We start from the raw sequence: 18,959 nt of genomic DNA, 5'->3' as shown, positions 1-18,959 counted from the left end.
GAGCTCTTTATCTCAGTAATAAACAGTTCTCAGGAGGCAGCCGACTCTGTGGTACATTCCTACCTATTCTGTTTTGTGGATAAATGTTATGCCCAGCTTCCTTCCAGTTTGGCTTTTGATGTTCAAAGCCAGCCTCTGAAATTTAAAAAACCTTTCTACTCTCTGGTACCTTGCCTTTCAAGACTATTGTTTCAGCTGTGACTTTGAAACAACCTCATTCAACAATCCAACCGACTTCTTCGTTCCATTTTGTATCTGCCCTCATCCTGAGAATAGATTTTAAAAAAATCATTGCCGGGAGACTGCTGAGGAAAAGCTAACATTGATACCTTTGTGCTATTTAGCTTTTTAATTGTATTTCCTGTTTCCCTGGTTAGAACACTGCATAATTCTTAAGGTAGAGACCTTAAATGGGAATTAATTCTCTAAGTATTCAGATTAATCAAAGTTTGCCTAGCTCTTGGTATAGATGATATTTTCTTTTACCAGTCATGTTGAATCTGTTCCCTTCTAACAATACACATAATCAAAAAGTTGTCTGATTAATGTGATGTTTAGCAAGAACCTGTAATAACATGAATAAATCCTTCTTATAACTTGAACTGAAAAATGTGTGTTATAATACGGGGTACACTGTGAGAATAACTTTAAAATCGACCCAAAAAAGACTAAGAAAAAACAATAGAAAAGTATTCATATGTATCCATACTTTTAACTTATATAATGCTCTTTAATAGAAAAAATAATTTTAATTTTTTTTTTAAAAAGTGACCGAATTTCCCAATTGACTTATAACTTGAGCAACACATTATTTTTGGTTACATTTTGTCTTCTATTGTTCCTTAGTTTATCTCCTCAGCTTCTTTTCCAAGAATCTTTTCTGCCAAATTTTAACAATCTTAGAAGGTAATGAAACCCTTCAGTTATGGTACATTATTACCATCATCAACCCATTTAAGACCCTTCCCCTCATCCCTGACCATCATTCCAGCCCAATCCCAAGGACCTGTTTTTGCCGCAGGCCTAGGAAGACACACCATGCACTTTGCTCACCCAGCACCGTGTTTCGAAGATTTGTCCCATCACCAAACACTTTCCATGTCCTATCTTGGACAGTTAATATGTTATCATTTGTGACTGGCTTCTTTCACTTAGCATAGTGTTTTCAAGGGTCATGCACAATGGGACATGTATTTTATTTCTTTTACCAGTCAAGCGATGCTCCACTGCATTGATATCTAGTATCTTGTGTATCCCATTGGCCTCTACAAGGAAAAGCGTATCACTTCCAGAGCCTACACTATGGTCAGTTTGGAGATTGTTGTAATGTTTACTTTCTATCAAGTAATTCGAATAAATGATGTCTAATTTTTAGACAATTTAGGAATTTCAACAAGATGAAGGGGGAGAAAGAGACAAAAGGCTGGGGGGGGGGAGAGAAAATTTCTGTATTTTTCTATTCTTTGAGAAAAATGGAATTTTTTTCAAACCAGAAATGCTTTCCCACTTTCCCTCTGTGACCGCACGTCACGTGATGCTTTCCCCAGCCCTGAAAACAACACGCGGTGCTGTGGCAGCTGGGTGCTGAGATCCCAGCAAGTGCTGAATGAGGGATGGTGAAGAGATGAAGGCTGGCACCTGGTGCCCTCACTCCCTGCTCCCCGCCCCCCCCATACGGGTCTTTTCCTGGTGCCAGGGCTTGAGGAGGCAGCAGTGGGGAGGGTTGCAGGAGAGCTCTGGAGTTAAGCTTAATTACAAGTAAATACAATTTCTCTGGGACCGCTGGGAAAAGGCAGCAGATAAGATCAGTGAAAGTGCTCAGAGGGCCTTGGGAGGCAGCTCCTCTACAAATATGGGATTGGCTTTTATTGTTGCTGCTGTTAATAAAACAGATGTTCTCAAAACATTCCTCCAACCGCTGACAGGACTTGGAAATGGCTGTCCCTTTATTGGTTGCTGAAACCAAATAAAAATCAAATTAAAGTTTAATTTACCTCATAATTTTCTTCGTGGCAGTTCTGCTGGGCCAGCCGTGAGGCAGAGCCAACGTCCCCTCCTCCGGGGCATACATCACCTTCAGCCTGAAGCCCCCAGGGGTCACCTGCTCCTTCCCCCTCTGCCAGAGGCCCAGCGTGGGTGGTATGAGCAGCTGGCAGAAGGGCCACTGCTTAGGCCAAGATGAGAGAAGGCTGGAAGCTGCTGGATGATACCAGAGAGGACCTCCCTCCTCTTCTCCTCTTCTCCGTGGGGTCTCCATGGTAACGGGGGGGAAGCTGCTAGGTATTCCAGCTATGTGACCTGGGCCGGGCATATTCCCCAGGCTCCCGAGGGGTGCTGGGCGCAGAATCTGAGGCCCATGACCTCGTCCGCCATGTTCACTCCTACATTCCTTACACCCAGGACGGCGCCTGGGATAACCGGGGCTCCATGAACACTTCACATATCTGTTCAGTGTTCTGTTCAACTACTCCACTAATGCATGAAAGAAGAAATGAAGTCATTCTCCAGCTCTTTCCTTTTTAAATTGTCTCCATTCTTTCCTCTTCTTCCTACGTTCCTTATGTTTTTTTCCCTACAACATATGAATAGTCTAGGACTTCCAGGGCACCATTCCAACTCTGGCCGATGATTCCACACATCCTGGGAGTTAACCCCTTGCCACCAGCCATAAACTCCGAGCTGGGCTCTGCATCAAGTGCTCTACAAATGCAAGCCAGTGATGTCTTCGTGTAAATCAGACAAGACACAAAGCCGAGGAGGTGATATCGATGGAAGCAGGTGCTGACACAGTCTTCAAGGTCAAGTGCCCCAAGGAAAACCATGGCAGTGATGCAAGAACCTCAGCGGTAAAACCCAGGCAGGGCTTCAGGGCTTCAAATCCCCCTCAGAGGTAAGGCCTGTCAGCCCCTCAGCTGGTCAGGTACCATTTCTGGGCCTGCGTGGGGACTGGACCCCCCAGGGATGAGAGTGACCAGAAGACTGATGCACGGGGGCCTGCAGGCTAGCAGGGAGGACACGGGGAAAGATGTTGTCACCCTAAAATGTGAAGAGGGCTTCAGCAGAGACACAGTGTAGACAGGGTGCTGGCGGGATTCTCGGTGGGAGTAACACAGGATGGAGTAGGTTTGGTGGAGTGAAGATGAGATCAGGAGGGGCCAGAATAGGATGGAGAGAGGGTGTTTCTTGGTCATCCTTCATCTCAGTACCGTCTGAGGTGGGGACCGCCTCCACCAGGCATTTCCCTCCTGTCTTGGAGACACTCCAATGGATGAATTCAAGCAACATTGATCTTTGCACATACGACTGGAAGTTTCTCTTAAAGAGAACTAATCATGGCATATCTTCTGGCACAAGTTTAAAGAGAAGAGGATGTGGAAATGATGCCGTTGTTAAGAGAGATACTTTTCTTTCTTTTAGAGAATGTAATGCATTTTCTGAAACCGTACGCCAGCTAGACAACTTACGTTTCCTCTATCACAGAAGTAGCTGAGCAGTTAAGCATTCTGATTTCAGTTCATGAACCAGGAAATCTGTCACGGCAGATCCTGGTGAGTCTTCAGTTTGGCTGCTGACGGATACAGAAATGTGCTCTCTGCAGTCCTTTCCTCTCATCCCCTGTTCTGCTTCCCATACTCCTCAGAGCTGGCAATAGATGCTGTTGACAGTTGGCAGAAGGTAGCCGCATGCTTGGAGAGCTGAAGTTTGCTCCACAGGCAGCCCCAGAGACAGGGAAGGGCTTTTTCAGCACCATGTTGGGGTCACATGGTGGCTACATGTGCTCTGAGTGTCACTCAATGAGGCATATTTTCTTTCTATTCTTCTCCCCCACCTTTAAAAAATTTTAGCATTTCCTGGACAAGATCAGGCTAGTGCTAAAAAAAATAAAAATAAAAAAAAAAATTTCAGGCTAGTGCTAGGTAAGGCTGATGTTAAGTGAAGGAGAAAATCAGGGAAGGAAATGGAAGAGGAAACGTGGGAGGGAGAGGTTGGGGAAAGGGGAGGAGGTAGAGGGTGAGGAAACTGGAGAAGCAGAGTTAAAAGAAAGGGTAGACAACAATAGTACTGACTTTCTAGCATTGTCGTGAGGGCTTACCTCAGGGCCTTTGCAATTGTTGCCTCCACCAGGAGCTCCCTCTCCTCAATGTTGTCACTTTCTCAACACACTTCAAATGAAGTGAGGGGCACCTAGGTGGCTCAGTCGGTTAAGTGTCTGCCTTCAGCTCAGGTCATGATCCGGGGATCCTGGGATCCAGCCCTGAGTCGGGCTCCCAACTTAGCAGGGAGTCTACTTCTCCCTTTCCCCACTGCTCCTGCTGTCTCTCTCTCTTGCTATTTCTGTCTCTCTCTTTCTCTCAAATAAATAAAGATCTTAAAAAAAAAAAAGTCATCTCATGATGAGGCTGTCTTGATCTCCCTATAGTCCCCTCCCTGTTATCACTCTAATTGCTTAACTGGTTCTTTTTTCTTCGAAGCAATTATCATCACCTGCCTTATGATGTTTTTTGGCTTGTTTTTCTTCCTTCAAAGAAATGTAAACTTCATCAACACGGAGTTTCTCCCTCTTTTTTTAAATTACTATAAATTTTTTATCTAACTTTAAGAAAACAAGGAGTCCTAAGCGTTCCAAAACTACTCTGCAGAAATAAGAGCAATATCCTATAGCAACATTTTAATAGGAATATTTCACATAACTAATATAAACATCTGAAACACTTTGTGCTATTTTTTTTTTATTTGTCAGTGATTAACTCAGCACTGTCTAGGACATTTGTATGTCTTGGGAATTATTGAAGTATACGGTCTACCATTTTCTTTCTTTTTTTCTCTCTTTTTTTTAAACTAAGGTATATTGGCATATAACATTGTACATTCAGGTGTACAACATAATGATTTATTTGTATACATTGCAAAATGATCCCCACAATTACTGTAGTTAATCTATCACCATATATAGTCACAAACATTTTTTTTCCTGTGATGAAAATTTTAAGATCTACTGTATTGGCAACTTTTTAAAAAAAAAGATTCTATTTATTTATCTGAAGGAGAAAGAGCATGTATGAGAGAAAGAGCATGAGTAGGGGGAGGAACAGAGGAAGAAGGAGAAGCAGACTCCCCACTGAGCCCAACTCAGGGCTCAATCCCAGGACCCTGAGATCATGACCTGAGCTGAAGGCCAACGCTTAATGGACTGAGCCACCCAGTGCCCCATTAGTAACTTTCAAATATGCAATATAATATTATTAACTATAGTCACCACATACATTACATTCCTATAACTTATTTATTTTATAACTGGAAATTTGTACCTTTTGACTCTTTCATCCATTTCTTTTTTTTTTTTTTAAGATTTTATTTATTTATTCATGAAGGACACAGAGAGGCAGAGACAGAGGCAGAGGGAGAAGCAGGCTCCATGCAGGGAGCCTGACGTGGGACTCGATCCCAGGTCTCCAGGATCATGCCCTGGGCCGAAGGCAACGCTAAACCGCTGAGCCACCCAGAGATTCCCCCTTTCATCCATTTCACTCCCCTATCCCCACCCCATTCTCTGGCAACCATCAATCTGTTCTCTGTATCTGAGGTTTTTTGTTTGTTTTTAGATTCCACATATAAGTGAGATCATAGGTATTTGTCTTTTTTTGTTTGACTTATTTCACTTAGTGTAGTACTCTCAAGGTTGAGCCATGTTGTCACATAGAGCAGGATTTCATTCTTTCTATAGCTGAATAATATTCCATTATAGATAAAATAATATATAATACACACAAAATATTTATGTTATATATATATTTATCACAATTTCTTTATCTATTCATCCATCAATTGATACTTTGTTTCCACATCTTGGCTATTGTAAATAATGCTGCAATAAACATGGGGGTGCAGATCATCTTCTCAAGCTAGTGTTCTTTTCTTCAGATAAATACTCAAGGTTTTGGCACCAAAAAAAAAAAAAAGATAAATACCCAAAAGGGGAAATGCTTTATATGGTAGCATATGGTAATTCTATTTTTAACTTTCTTTTTAAGACTTCATTTATTTATTTGAGAGAGAGAGAGAGCATAAGCAGGGGGAGGGGCAGAGGCAGAGGGAAAAGCAGGCTCCTCACTGAGCGGGGAACCCAACTAGGGGTTCAACCCCAGGACCCTGAGATTACTCCCTGAGCCAAAGGCAGACACTCAACCATTAAGCCACGAAGGTGCCCCTATTTTTAACTTTTTGAGGAAGCTCTGTACTGTCTTCCACAATGCACCAGTTTGCATTTCCACCAATAGTGCACAAGGGTTCCCTTTTCTGCACATCTTTGCTAACACTTGCTATTTCTTCTTTTCTATACTAGCCTTTCTAATAGATGTGAAGTGATAACTCACTGTGGTTTTGATTTGCCTTTCTCTGATGATGAGTGGTGTTGAGCACCTTTTCATGTACTCATTGTGCTATCTGTAGGTCTTCTTTGGAAAAATGCCAATTCAGATCTTCTGCCCAATTTTAAATCAGATTGTTTGTTTTTTTTGCTATTGAATTGTATGTTTTTTTATATTTTGGGGGATATCTGATTTGTAAATATCTTCTCAGTATTTTGCCTTATAGTTTTGTTGATGGTCTTCTTTACTGTGCAGAAGCTTTTTAGTTTGATGTAGTCCCACTTGTTTATTTTTGCTTTTATTGCCTTTACTTTTGGTGCCTTTATTTTATTGCCTTTTATTTTATTTGCCTTTATTCAAAAATTGAAAATTGATGTTAAGGAGCTTACTGCCTGTTTTCATCTAGGAGTTTTATGGTTTTGGGTGCTGCATTCAAGTCTTTAATCCATTTTGAGTTAATTTTTGTGTACAGTGTAAGAAAGTGGTCCAGTTTCATTCTTTTGCATGTGGCTGTCAACTTTCCCCAGCATCATTTATTGAAGAGACTGTCTACACTGGGAAGTTTTCAATTTCATTTCTTGCTTTATCCCAAGCATCTAGAATAGTGTCTTGTACATAGTTGATGTTCAATAAGTATTTGTTGAATGAATCAATAAGTCTAGGGACTCCTTAAGAAAATAAAATAAAGCCGTCCTCCTTCCCCATCCAATCTCACAATGTCTCTAAGGAGAAAGGGAATTTTGATGTAAAATCTTTATCTCCTGGAGAGAAATTGTTTTATTTGCTTATAGTTTGAAACTTACCCTCCTTTTCATAATTTTTTCCTAACAGCACCCCAACCCCCAACAGAGAGAGTCGAAGATAGAGAAAATTTATGGATGAGGTGCATGCGCCATTAAAGGAGTCCTGTCTTTCATGGCCATCCTTTGGGACAAACGTTGTGTCTACAAGGCAAGGACACTGATGATTCCTTACCACCTCCCGGAAGAGGATGGGGAAAACCCAGTCACAAAGGGAAGAGCATGATGAGAGACAGAGCTCACATCACAGAGATCCTAGGGGATGCTATTTTTTCTCTTCTTTCTAAAGTCTCTGTAAAAAAGCTCCAGACTTTTGTTTCTGAGTTGTGACCACTTTAAAGAATGTAAAATCCGAGCTAAAGTGGCTGCCACATGATTTCACCTCTGGCTGCTGGTGTGAGACACAGGGGTGGGGCTCTGGGGGTTGACATCTGACTCTCAGCCTTGGGGAAGAATGTGGTTAGAAAGAAGGGGTCTCTGATGTGATGCTGCTGCCAGTGGAGTTTGGGGCTTTGTGCCGTAACTAGAAGCAATTCAGGCAGGAAAGGCTGGAGGAACTGATGAAAAGGAACAGCAGGCAGAAGTGGAGGGAGATGCAAGGCTGTGGAAAAAGGAGAAAATAAACAGAGGTGACTCACGCTATCTCTAATCCATGCCAAGCTCCCCTGCTCCCCTGTGTACAGGGACCAGGGGAAATCTTCAACTTAGTTTCTGGTCAGTGTAGGCCAAAAATCTACACTTGCAGTAACTCTTCATCATTTCATAAAGCTTTCTGCTCAGAGCATCTTAGTTGGTCTAATGAATTTGTAAAGGTATAAAGAATTTGTGTGATTTTTTCCCCCAGGCTCCTAGCATGGAGCTTCTAACATCCTCGGGATTTCCTGAATGATAGAAGTACCTCTGTTATTCGTGAGTCCTGTCTATCACTATGCTATCATGAAGTTAACGAGGTGACTCATTTGTGGGACCCTAAATAGCTTCAGAATGGGAGCTGGTCACCAGGAAGACTGACCGTATGATTAGAGGGTCTTTAGTTGGCTCTTTGAGCTAGCTCTGGCTCCAGGGAAAGAAGGAAGACTGGTGATTGAGTTTAACTATGGGGCCAATGATTTAATCAATTATGCCTATGTAATAAAACTCTGGATGCCAAAGCTCAGTGGAACTTTCTGACTGGTGAACACTTTGATGTGCTGGACATGATGCACCCTCACTCCATGAGAAGACTGCCCAGGACCCTCCCAGACCTCATATGTGTCTCTTCATTTGGCTGTTCCTGATCTGTATGTATTTTTTTAATAATAAAAGTGTACTCATAGTCTAGCTCTTTCCTGAGTTCTTCAGTTGTTCTAGCAAACTATCAAACTACAGTGGTCATGAGAACTCCTAAATTTATAGACAACCAGCCAGAGGGCAGGTGGTCTGGGGACCCCCTGAACTTGTGGCTGGTACATGAAGTGGGAGCAGTCTTGGGGGACTATGCTAGCTCTGGGAAGTTAGTGCCAGTCTATTTATTATCTATTACCTATAATATATCTGTATTTAAATAACAATGCACATATCTAAACATACGTACCAAGTAAATTTCTTATTCCTGACTATAAGCCCCACAGCAAAAACATATACCTCCTCAAAAAGGGGTTGTGTATGTGGGGCAACCAGGGGTACATGGGATAAAATACAAAGTGGAGGCTCAAATTGTTTGGGTTTTTTTTTTTTTATGAGACAGAAGGGCAGGTGATATCTATTTCAAATACCTCAATGTGTATTTAGGTGCTAGAGGTAGGTAAGAAGATGCAGTGAACAGTCCTAGGAAAATCACCCATGCCCTGTCCACAGAAGAGAATCATAGCTACTCCAGAGAGAATGCCAAATTTGTAGGGAAAATGGATGAATCTTATTATTAGTTAGTTTTTCATCTCCAGGGCTGCAATTCAGCATGGTTGTGCACAATTTCATGTCCAGCCCCAGCTTCCAAGAATCCCTTTGCACATTCCATCCCATCTTAGCCGCAGCCTGGCCCCATTCTCATCAGGGCCTCTCACCAGCCTCTCCTTAATTCCCCCTCCTCATCTCCCCCTCCTCCCTTCCTTCTGGAGCTGTAGCAGCAGCAGCTAGCTTTCTATGCCTTTAATTGGGGCTGTGAGGTGGAGGATGTGACAGGAAGGATTATATTCTGAAAGTCTTTTGAGCTTCAACATGGACTAGGATGACTGGTCTCCAAAAAGGGACAAGGTTCCAGAGAGGATCCAGATCTGAAATCAAGGTGCAGAGGCTTTTGCAAACTGGGTTCCAGCCCCAGGAAAGAGGGAAGAAGAGGGAGGGGAGTGCTGGCCCCTTGGGAAGACTGGGTCTGGGGATAATTAATGCAATTACCCCTTTGGAATTTAGCTTAGGAGATGGAAGAAACAGACCAGAGATGACAAGCTTGAATATTCTCATTTTAGTTTGTTTCCAATCCTCTGCTGCTTAAGGAGAGGAAGGAAGGAGGAAGAGGTGGAAAGACACTAAGCAAGTGTGTGAGGTGGCAAGGAGGGTGGCCACCTGTTCTCATCTGATCCTGCGGGTTAACACTGGCCCTTGGGCAAGAGTGGGTGCTAATTGTGATCTCCCAGAGGCCTGACTGTGGTTAAAATGCATGGCTATGGGGCAAGGTCTGGGTGGCAGGGAGAGCAGGGAAGCCAACCTACTTCTCTCCACAGCCAGCCAGACAGCCAGGCAGTCATGACACAGGAGCTCATGATCTCTCTCCTCACTTGAGAGATTGGTCCCTGGCTTGAGGAGGCCCAGAAACTGGGAGAAGAGCTGGATTCATTGTATCAGTGGGTGAACAGCTTCCTGCTGTCATCTCTGACCCTCAGAGCAATACTGCCTGGGCTTTTCTCAAGGTTCCAGAACAGTGGGAGCCTGAACCTGGCAATGCTCAGTGCACCTCACAAACTAGCTTGAGATGAACACTGTAGGATGCTCATATGTTAGAGGCTTTCCCCCTTTCTGGTATCTCTCAGTTAAGAGACCCACACATACCAAGCTTGAGGTTACTCTCTCAGGAGATGGTGTAAGCATGAATTCTAAGCTGGGAAAAATCTCACAAGCTTGCAGATGAGTTTGAATGCTTCTCCCTGCTTCTTCCAATTCGTTCCTTTGTTAAGAGGATAAAATCAGCAGTAAAGCCAATAAAATCTGGATGTTTGCAGACTCATCCATAAACAGCGATGCAGTAGCGTTGAATGGCCATTAGCACTCACTGGGAATGCCCACTCGCAGTTTGGAAAGGACCCTCCCTTCATTTTCCCACCTCCGCAGCCCAAGAAGGATGGCTTTTGGCAGCCAGCTACCAGTCCCTGGTTTAAAGGCAGAGTCTCTGGGTCCAAACCACCTGTTCTGATCTGATCCTGTGAGCAGCCACGTGCAGGAACGTGGGCTGGCTGAAGATACTGCTGCTCAGTGTTCCTCCGTCTGTGTGTTTGCACAGCCTGGGGCAGGACTGCAGGAGCTCCAGCTCTCTTCCCTGCATTTACCATCCCAAATATACATCAGATTTCTTTTCCATCCCCAGGAATCCTCCACTAATCTACAGCTGTGGAAGGCAGTTTGAATTTAACTTGGAATATGGACTATCTGTAGCTGCATCAGCCAGGACAGGCTGGATTGTGCTGTGATAATAAACAACTCTAAAATCTCAAGGCTGACAACCATGAAGATTTACTTCTTGTTCAAGCATCACATCCATCTTGGATCAGCTGTGTTGAGCTCTATGTTGCTTTCACTCTAAGACCTGAACTGGTGAAGCAATCTTCTTGTGGGGCATAGCTGGCATCATGATAAAGAGAAAAGAGACCATGGCAAACGCAGGCTGGCTTTGAATGACTCCGTACTGTGTGAAACAACCCACATCACTCATGTGTATTAACTACCTATGGCAGCATAACGAATCACTCCAAAAAAAAAAAAAAATAGTGGCCCATGTATTAATAACTGTATTATCTCAGTTTCTGTGGTTCAGGAGTTCGAACAGTGCGGTTCTCTCGGTGTCTCTTATGAGAGTCCAAGCTGGGGTTGCATCATCCAAAGACTTGTCTAGAGCTGAAGACTGTCTTCCAAGGTGGTTACTCTCAAGGCTATAGAGTCGTCTCCACATGCATCTCTTCCTGGGGCTGCTTTAGTGTCCTCACAGGACAGTGGATGACCTTTCCCAGACCGAGTGATCCTACAGAGAAAGGCAAAAGCTGCCAGGCCTTTCAGAGCCTCACCTTTGAACTCATGCATTTTGCCACAACCCCTGACTCCGTGAAGACGGGGATTCCACAAGACCACAGATAACAGAAGGTGAGATCAGTCGGGGCCATATGACTACCTCGCTCACATTGCTTTTGCCAAGTTGTCTTGGAGCCAAGTTTGGCATCAGTGAAATGGCCACATGTATCCGCCTTTGGAGGGAACTGGAATATTTAGCAAGCTGAAATAGCATCTGCCATAGTGGCTCATAGACTAAGTTTCACCTTCTCTGTAAGACATCACTAACCCTGGCAGCTTTGTTTCTCCTGCTACTGCTTCTCAAAGTTCTTGCCTCTTCAATAGCATGGCCTAATCCCGCTTCACTGGGCTTAGGGACCACTTTCAGGAGAGCCATGGAAATGTAAAACCAAAAGTCCTCAGTGGGATGAAGAAGGCTAGAGATCACTGGAGTGATGACTCTTATGTCTTTTTCTGTAAGCCAAGGCTTTGGGAAGGTATGCTAAAGTCAGCTAGGTCTGCACAGAACAGTGGGAAATTATGGCAGAGCCTTGAGGTAGATCTGAGAGCTAGACATAGGCTCAAGTCAGACTTCCCTGTGCTGGCCAAAAGCAGGCAGGCGGGGCTCTCGTGGCCCAGGGCAAGAAAAAACAAATCAAACACAAGAAGAACAGAGCAGCAGAGCCAGGTGGATGTAGGTCTTGAGGAGGATGGTAAGTGCTATGCTCATGTATTATGTCAGGAAGTGAGGAGTGGAGGGTGGGGGTGGGGGTCAAGGACCAGAGTCATAGCACCAAAGAGCCCTCAGTTCTGAGAGAACTTCCTGTCTCAGACCTTAGAATAATATTGCTCTTGATTTTATCTTCTAGACATGTCCTATTTACATTCAGTACAAAACCAAGAGTGGGGTTTCTACAGTTATTATAATATTGAGTTCTGTGATTTTTATTACAATACAAAGCTCTGTCTTTGGTGGGTGCTCAATAAATGCCTATTGACTATCAATAATCTCTATCAATTTTCAAAACAAAATATATTGGAAAATGCAACACATTTTCAGGGATCGAGGTCCTGAATTTTGAGTCTCCCTCACCAGCCAAAATTAATGATCTCACCAATGAAAGGGAACGTAGGGAAGCAAATTAGAGTTATTCCCCGCCCCCCCTCAGAATCAGGGAAGGTTTGGCTGCTTTGATCAACAGAGCATGGTGGAAGCGATACTGTGCCCAAGTGGGTCTGGCCATTAGGAGAACTGACACTTCTGTCTGCCCTAAGCTGCTGTGTCTGACTCTGGAGAGACACTGTGGAAAAGCCCTGAGAAGACACAGGAGAGGAGGAGGCCCAGCTGAGCCCATCCTTCCAACTGCCCCCACCCAGCTGCCAGGGTAATGACAAAGCTGTCTTGCATCCTACAGAAAAGCCCAACTGCTACCTGAATCCTACCAAGTGACCTTCTTCAACCACATGACACACAAACACACCACAGACCCCCCACTTTGACTGAGCCCACAGACTCCAGGTGAGCATATCAGAAAACACATGTTTATTTATGTGTCAGAAATCACATTCACATTTCAAGTTTCTCACCTACAAAGCTCTTAGAGTGCTTTAAATAAGAGGCCTGCAATTGCCAAGTATCCTTACTGTTATCAGCCCCAAGCTCCACCCACAAATCCCATTACAAAAAAGCTGTACGGAAATTCTGTTTCAGCGATAATGTTTAACTGCTTACCACTCTGTCATCAAAGAAAATTAGAGGAGCCAGTTGCAGGCCAGTAGAGTGTAATTCTCACATGGGATTTAACCAAGTGGTTCCAGGATCTCCTGCCCTCAACCTACTCTCCTATTCAAGAAAGGATAAAAAGGGTCAAGATGCAAAACTTTTCAATTATAACATAATATAATGTAACTTGGAAGCTGGCATCTCCTAGAAATCCTTTTTAAATAGCTAAGCACTGGTGTGGTCCATACTTGACGGTGGTCTCATGGTGGTACCCCCAAACTCTGATGGCCAGACCAGCATTGGGCTGGCTGCCTCAACAGCACCCAGGGAGCTTATAATACAGCTTCCAGGCTCTCCCTCTGGTGACTGATTCTGTAGGTCTGGCGTGGGGTCAGGGTGAAACCAAAGCATTAATGGGACTGATTAAAGCTACAAGCTAATGAGCACAGCTGCATCTTTTTACCCTTCTTTCCTTTGGCTTTCAATTTTCCTGCCTCTCCTTTGGGGAGATGGATTTGAAGCTTGCCTTCCCGTTTCCTCGTCTAGCTGCCTCTAAAACTCTTTCCTTGCTACAGGTGATGTCTCAGTTGATTCTCTTTGCTGTGCATCAGGCATACAAACTTGGGTTTGGTTACAAAAAGATGTGGATTTTTCCAAAAGCTCCCAGGTGATATTGACGCACAGCCAAGTCTGGCAACCACTAGATGAACATCAGTTTAATTCAATAAATCAGGATCCGCCTGACATATACCAAACCAACTGACACATAGAAGAGTCAATACTAGTTACACGAATGCTGAGTGATAATACTGCCCTTTGGGGAAAAGATAACAGACACCTACAACTTTATCAGTGATTGCGTGTATTTAACAGAAGCTTCAGTAAAAAAAAGGTGCTTTATTATAAAGAAACAGGACCTTACCGAACCCCAGATTGAGAAGCAATGGACTGGAATAAAAAACCAGAAAGCTGTCAGGAACCAGTGTGTCTTTCTACAACATTAAAAAACAAAACCAAACCCTCTGCTTTTGCCATTGTTCCCCTTGTTTCTCTGAAGTCTGGCTATCTCTACTCTGGATGCACAGACCAAACACAGCAACCACGGCCCCTGTCCTGCTTCCCACATACTGGCCAGAGCAAGCTCACAGGGCAAACTGGTGGTCTCTATCAGTTACAGCCAGCAACTAGGTTTGTCATGGACAACACAACTTTTTAAACGTAAAATCATTTCAACATTGTGAGATTTCATTTTTTTTAAGATTTTATTTATTTATTCATGAGAATGCACAGAGAGGAGAGAGAGAGAGGCAGAGACGCAGGCAGAGGGAGAAGCAGGCTCCATGCACCGGGAGCCCGACGCGGGATTCCATCCCGGGTCTCCAGGATCGCACCCTGGGCCAAAGGCAGGCGCCAAACCACTGCGCCACCCAGGGATCCCCATTGTGAGATTTCATATAAAAACCTGAATTGAGGACTTCTATAACATCGGAAAACCTGGCAAACTAGGCTCACATGTGACAGCATCTGGCTGGAGCTGAATAACAGCCAGCCCTTTGCATGGAGCACCAGCCCTCCAGCCTCCTGGCTCTCGCTCAGGATTGCACCTGCCCTCATCTGTCCCAGCTGCTGTCCCAAGAATGCAATAGATTGGCATCTTACACACTGCACACTGACTTCTAACAATTCTGGAGAAGTTATAGAAAATCTGAGATGAGGGTGCCAGACTGGTTGAGTTCTGCTGAGAGCCTTCTTCCTGGAAGAAAGGAGAGGAAGAGAGAGGATGCACGTTTTCTCATGTTCCTTCTTACAAGGGCACTAATCTGTTCACCAGGACCATGCCCTCATGATCCAATTATTTCCCACAGGTCTCACCTCCAAATACCATCACACTGCAGACTGGAGTTTCAACATAAGAATTTGGGGGGACACAAACATTCAATTCATAGCAGGGTCGCTGAGCCCAAGATCACACACAGGTCAGGTGAAAATTGTGCTCAGAAGTCATGTTGTTGCTTTCCTTACACCTGGCCAGCATCATTCACTACATTACCTGTTTGATCTTTACGGGCATTTGAATTTGCAACCCCTGTGACTTTTCTAAGTGTATATTCTAAACTCTCAGAAGCATTAGACTGATCCAGCATGACCACATATCTGCACCCTGGTCCAAACAATTTGGCCACAGGAGTCATGTGACACTCAGCGGGACCTGCGGGAGCAACAGTTCTGAGAAAAAGTTGAGAGCAAGTTCTGCAAGAAGACAGGAGGGGGTTGGAGGGAAAGTGATTATGGATTTTTTTAAATTTTTTATTTTGTAGGGAGACAGTGGGGAAGGACAAAGGGAGAAGGAGAGAGGGAATCTTAAGCAGCCTCCCTGCTCAGTGCAGAGCCCGATGTAGGGCTCCATCTCACGACACTGAGATCATGACCCGAGCCTAAATCAAGAGTCAGACACTTAACTGACTGAGTCACCCAGGCGCCCCATTAATGATCCTTGTATACAGGATTCATGCACTTACCCTTCCATATTTTATCTCACTTCTCTTATGACCAGAGAATAGGCATTTGCAAGGTCAACAGAGTTTAAGGATGCAACTGGGTTGGTAGACGGTGAGGAGCTCTGGGTGAAGGTTTGTTGTTAATTCCACACACTAAGAATAGTGCCGGATCCATAGACAGGCCCTATACACATGTGAATGAGGAAATCAATGAACTGAGCCCCTGCCATATACTGAAGAGCTGTGGTTCTTGGCTAGGAGTGCCCTTGGAATTATTTGGAAAGCTTTTAACAGTGCAGACTCCCTGGCCACATCTTAGAGCTATTGAAATAAAGTTTCCAGAGATAGGGCTAAAGAGTCTACATTTTTTAAAAAGCATCCCAAGGGGGTACGGATGAGCAGAGGTTATTAAAAAAAAAAAAAAGGAAAAACTCTAAGATCTTTCCTGATGTCTCAGATTGTTTTCTAAATTCCATAAAATAACTAAAGAAGCAGAGGAAGGGAGATAGAGGAGGAACAAGATAAACAGAAAAAATTGAAAAACAAGATAGAGAAAACAAGTTTTCAAGCTTTTCAAGCAAGCATTTCTAACAGTGTTTACTGAGCACAAGCTACATTAGCACCGACTGGATTTTAAATCTCTCTGAAAACACACTCTACATTAACTAACTGGAATTTAAAGAAAAACATTAGGGACACCTGTATAGCTCAGTGGTGGCACATCTGCCTTTGATTCAGGTTGTGACCCTGGGGTTGTGGGGTCGAGTCCTACATCGGGCTCCCCATAGGGAGCCTGCTTCTCCCTCTGCCTGTGTCTCTGCCTCTCCCTGTGTCTCTTATGAGTAAATTTTAAAAATAAAGTCCTTAAAGAAAAACTTTTTTTAAAAGGTTTTATTTATTTATTCATGAGAGACACACAGAGAGAGAGAGAGGCAGAGACACAGGCAGAGGGAGAAGCAGGCTCCATGCAGGAAGCATGATGTTGGACTCGATCCCGAGACTCCAGGTCCACACCCTGGGCTGAAGGCAGGCGCTTAAACCGCTGAACCGCCCAGGCTGCCCTAAAGAAAAACTTTTAAAAAATTAATAGGTGCTGAGGATTCAGGAGCGCCCTTCCATGAGCACTGGGTGTCGTATGGAAGGGCTGAATCACTATATGGTACACCTAGAACTAATAGCACACCATATGTTAACTAACTGGAATTTGAATAAAAATTTTAAAAATAAATAAATAAAGCTCTCTGAAAACAATTTCTCCTATTCCCATTGCGGAAAATCAAGCAGGCACTTTATAATTTGTAAGATGTTTACTCTCAGTGAATGCTTGGCTATACTGTGAGAACGTCTAAATGGTCTACCAGATTCTGTGTTGTTTGGTCTCAAAGGAATAAATTTTGCCCTAAATAAATTATAGAGAAAATAAAGCTTGAAATAAGTGTGAATGGGCATTAAGGCTAAAAATTAATCTGCCCGAGGTTGGCCAGCTGTGGTTTGATCAGAGACCTAGAAACCGCCTGCTCTGGCATCAGCCTTGGTGTCCTGGAGGCAGAGCGGGGTTTCCAATGATGCTGCCGAGCTGCAGTGAGGCCGTGCTGCTCACGTGAACCCTGGCGCCTGGCTGCCAAAAGGTCACTGGCATTTTCAGGCGTGGCCTGGGCAGATGGTCAGGCTTTGCTTTCATTACGACAAGAATGTGAGGACTGTCAGCACTGGACATCGAGAAGGCTTTGCCTCACTGTGGTGATCTTTTCCCCACGTCCCAGATGGTTGGTGATTCCGGGCTCAGGCAGGAAGCTCATGGGATGCTGAGAATGGGAATCGTGGGCACAGGGTCCCAGATTTTTGTGCAGGAACCTGACAACAGAAACAAGCTGGGGGGTGGCAGTGCAAACAGGACTCTAAAGGATCTAAGCCAGGGACGCCTGGGTGGCTCAGTGGTTGAGCATCTGCCCTCAGCTCAGGTCGTGATCCCGGGATTGATTCCTGCATTGGGCTCCCCATGGGAAGCCTGCTTCTCCCTCTGCCTATGTCTCTGCCTCTCTTTCTGTGTCTCTCATGAATAAATAAGTAAAATCTTTAAAAAATAAATAAATAAAGGATCAAAACCAGTGACCTAAGAACTCAGGGAATGAACTTACCATCTTCTTTGTTCTCATGTTGTATGTAAGTGTGAGCTGGCTGGAACCTTATACCCAGCATTTGTGTTAAAAAAGCATCCACATTTATATGTGTAAGTGGTTGCTTCCTTATGCATACGAAATCTCTGGAAAGACACGCAAAACATAGGTGATAATAGTTGTTTGCGGGGAAGGAAACTGGGTAGCTGCCAGGTTTACTTTCTTCTCCATCCTAGTGTGACTCTTGCATGTTCTGTCAAACAATAATTTTTTCACCTATTCAACAAGTTCTGTGACAGTTAAACATTGTAGCCATGGGGAGAACGTACATGTTGACGGGAACTCAGAGTTGGTACCAAGCACTGAGAACCCTACACTCTAAAGAAAACCCCTGACCCTGGGGAACAGACCACTTCCTCAGGCTCAGCAGACTGGCCCTACCAACCCCACACCTACCACCAGCATCCCTGTCCTCCAGGTTTGATAGGAGAGAGAGAGAGAGAGTCGTTGGAGCACAGGCCACTGTTCATCCTTCTGTTCGATGGGTGTAAGCTGGCTAGCTCACCAGTCTCCTGGGGCTGGCTCCAGCTACCAGGACACCTCTAGCTACTTCAGATCAGGCTTTGTCGTGCTGAGGTGGCTTCTGGTATCAGTGGTCTGCATCCACTCAGCCCCTAGAAGGGCTAAAGACACTGACCTTCCGCAGGTTGGAAAGAATTTGTAATTTGTTTTTTTGGTTTTTTTTTTTTTTTTAGAATTTGTAATTTGACTGAAGCTCTCACCCCGAAATTAGGGAACCTGGTAGAGGCCTGCTGGTTTGGGTACCTGTTGGGTTTGTTTTTTTTTTTTAAGATTTTATTTATTTATTCATGAGAGACACACAGAGAGGCAGAGACACAGGCAGAGGGAGAAGTAGGCTCCCTGCAGGGAGCCCAATGCAGGACTCAATCCCAGGACCTCAGGATCATGCCCTGAGCTGAAGGCTGACGCTCAACCACTAAGTCACCCAGGTGCCCCAGTACCTGTTGGTTTAACATACATTAGCAGTAAAATCCATAGACTGGGGCAACTTGGCAATTCAGCATTGTCTGTGCATCACTTAAGTATGAGCTTTGATTAAAGGATCTTCACAAACATTGACACTGCCAGCATCCAGGGAGCTAGGGAGAAGCAGCCAACCAGAGCTAGTTGCTATCATCAGTCTGGAGGGGGAAGAATCA

The 18,959-nt window shown here is 44.2% G+C and overlaps 2 long non-coding RNA genes across 2 annotated transcripts in view; one reads left to right on the top strand and one right to left on the bottom strand.

The window, feature by feature from the left end:
• The window catches only part of LOC112648695 (uncharacterized), a 71,988-nt gene that overhangs the window by 4,859 nt on the left and 48,170 nt on the right, over positions 1-18,959 (bottom strand). Inside the window, exon 3 of the long non-coding RNA XR_003129218.3 lies at positions 1,995-3,872. This is a non-coding gene — a long non-coding RNA (uncharacterized LOC112648695). The remainder of the gene's footprint in view (positions 1-1,994; positions 3,873-18,959) is intronic.
• Positions 2,756-8,319, top strand: LOC125755420 (uncharacterized). The gene is made up of 2 exons (XR_007411939.1): positions 2,756-2,890; positions 7,200-8,319. It is a non-coding gene; the product is annotated as an uncharacterized LOC125755420 (long non-coding RNA).

Source organism: Canis lupus, chromosome 7, assembly GCF_003254725.2.
Source record: "Canis lupus dingo isolate Sandy chromosome 7, ASM325472v2, whole genome shotgun sequence".
Lineage (NCBI taxonomy): Eukaryota > Metazoa > Chordata > Mammalia > Carnivora > Canidae > Canis > Canis lupus.
Note: the sequence above shows the minus strand (reverse complement) of the source record. Positions and strands in the feature narration are given on the sequence as shown.